Source organism: Acanthisitta chloris, unplaced genomic scaffold (assembly GCF_000695815.1).
Source record: "Acanthisitta chloris isolate BGI_N310 unplaced genomic scaffold, ASM69581v1 scaffold11716, whole genome shotgun sequence".
NCBI lineage: Eukaryota > Metazoa > Chordata > Aves > Passeriformes > Acanthisittidae > Acanthisitta > Acanthisitta chloris.
The window spans coordinates 1-2740 of NW_008678739.1; positions in this window are offsets into that span (position 1 = coordinate 1).

Sequence of the window (2740 nt, forward strand, 5' to 3'; positions counted from 1 at the left end):
TAGCCAAACCCACCCCGGCTCCTCGGGCTGTCACAGGCCTTCCCTGCACGCGAGGAAGCGTCCAGGTGGCCGGCGAGGCTTCTTGGCTGATTAGGGGTTAGGAAATGTGTGGCTATCCCCGGCAAAGAGCCCTGTAGCCCTCCCTGTGCCCCCTTCTTGCCAGGAGAGCTAGCATGAACAGGTAAAATTTCTGCCCTCCCCACTGTCTGGACTCCCCAGCTGCAGGGCCAGGGGCGTGGGGCAGCAGGGGTGTGAAAGCACCCTGCCTTTTGCTCTCCAAGGCAGGATCTGCAAGAGGATGCCCAGGAGGAATCTGCAGCGATAGCAGCCACTGCTTTCGGATCCTGGCTGCTCCTGCATCCCTCAGGTCTGCTCAGATCCCTTCTGCTGAGCGAGGTCACCGCCCAGGGACTGTACCTCTCTTCCCTTCCCCAGCACCCTCCTGGCATGGTAGCTCTCCAGCCTCAGAGGCAACATCTCTGAGGGTGGATGATGACAGGGCTGGTGCTGGCTGGGGAAAAAGGGACTGACTCCCATCATGTGCCTCCTTCACCTGCCCACTCTCCCAGGGACATTCCCAGGAGCCTACACTCCTAGACCTCTCTTGCCACAGGGAGAACAGGGGCTGTGAGTGTTGGAAAAGGCATCATGGTGGGATCAGGAGCAATCCCCAGGTGATGTGGTGGATGGTCTGGCCACCATTCAGAGCAGACCGTCCCTCCTCACAGAGCAGCCCCAGTCCCTCACACAGGTTGGGGTGGCTGAGTGCGTCAAAGACAGCTGTGCATCAGTGGTGGCTGCAAGCAGAGCGCGGCCAAATCCCTTCTTCCCGGCATCTGGCACCAACCACCCCCTTTTGCAGAAAGGCCCAAGTGGGGGAAGATGTTGCTGTTGCTCAATGACCCTGTGAGGGCCCAGGGCCCAGCTCCTTCCTGGTGCTGCCAGGAATGGCTGGGTGACGTGGCGGAGTGTTGCAGACCCAAAGAACAGGCACCATTGTCACAGTGGTGAGAGGGACCTCTCACAGCTGGCACAGTCTGGCCAGGTTTGACGCCTCGAGTCTCCTAACCCATCACCGGGGGATTTATAGCTTTCCTTGCCTGGGAGCATAGCTGGGTGCTTTGGGGAATCTCAGTGCTGGTGTGGAAATCAGAGGGAAGGGGCTGCAGGCTGTTAACTGTTGCCCATCTCAAATTTGCCCATCACTGCCACCAGCATTGCTGGTCAGTTGTTCCTCACCATCCCCTCCAACCCTCCCAGCACTGGCAGGCGCCTGCACCCCAGCCCTGGGCACAGGTGTTCGCACCGGAGACCACAGTCCTGGGGAACAGCAGTTGCTGCCGCCTTCCCTGCCTGGGGCAACCCGCATCCTGCCACGGGGTTAAACTCCCCAAGGAAAGGAGGGAGGAAGATAGGAAAAACAATCACAAGAATTTGTTTCATGCTGCCTGGATCCCTCCCCGCACGCAGCAGTGTTTTTGGACGGCCAATTTATAATCAGCAGTGTGGAATGTTGTAAATTAAATATTTTTAAACAACTTTGCTCTCTCTCTGGTTAAACATTTCAGAGATCGCTCTTTCTTGTCTGTCTCTTGCTGGGTGGTCCCTCCATTCGCCCGTACATCTTCCTCAAACACAATTAACCATTTAGATGTTGCACAAAGGAATAGCTTATGCATACAACACCAGTCGCTTGCTGCTCCGGCACTGGGGGAGGGAGGCAAATAAGAAGGCAGCTTCTTTTATTTTCTACTAAAAACAAAAACAAGAAAATCCCTTTTTCCTTCCCAAACTATCCCATTTTTCCTTGAATTGTAAAGGCACTGATCCAAGCTCATCAGCTGTCTTGGTGCTCAGTCCAACAATCCCCTTGCATCCCCCCTCCCCTGAAATTCAACATTAGCATTTTAAAAGCCTAAAACATACAAGTTTATTTGGACTCAAGCTCTCCCAAGCTCTTGCTTTCCATATTTATATACACACACACGTATTTTAACGTATATAAAATGTCTGTCTATAGGGCCTGGAAGGAAGTTCCCGTCTGCCGGCCCGTCTGGGAGGCACAGGCGTGGCTGTGGACCTTGGCTCCTGGGAGATGGAGTGAAAACCGACAGGATCCAGGAATCAGCTGTCCAGCTGAGAGGGAGTGAGCCTTGGTGGGCAGGATGCTGTAGAGGTGCTGGGGTGGGTGTGCTGGGTGCAGTCCCCCAGCGAGAGAACTTCCACATCCCCAAATTAACTCTGCAGGTTGCCAGTGAGAAGGGCTTTGCGCTCTGTGCTCCCCCCATGGCAACCTGAAAAGCCAAGGGACCCATCCCCAACCGCCCACTGCAATAATCAGCCCTTTAAAACAGGTGACCAAAGGCCACAGGAATGGCTGTGTGTGACAGGAGGGCAGCACTGATGGCCACTGTGGTGTCTTTGGCCTGGGTTACACCATGCACTGCGCAATGTGTGGCTGTCATGCTATTGCTGCCTATGCAGGTGATTCCTCTGCGAGCCCCACATGGGGCTTGATCTCACTCTGCCTCTCCCAAGACACTGGGGCAGGGACCAGAGCAGCCACTGGCCCTCACAGGATTTGGGCCAGTGTGGAGGCAGCAAGGTACCTCCTGGAAACACTGGTGTTCCTCAGACCTGTGGGGGTTTATTAGGAAAATTTTGGTCTCTGGATCAACAAAGTCCAAAGGATGGGCAGGGGCATGGTGAAAATCACTCTCTGCAGGCAGCCAGAGAAAGG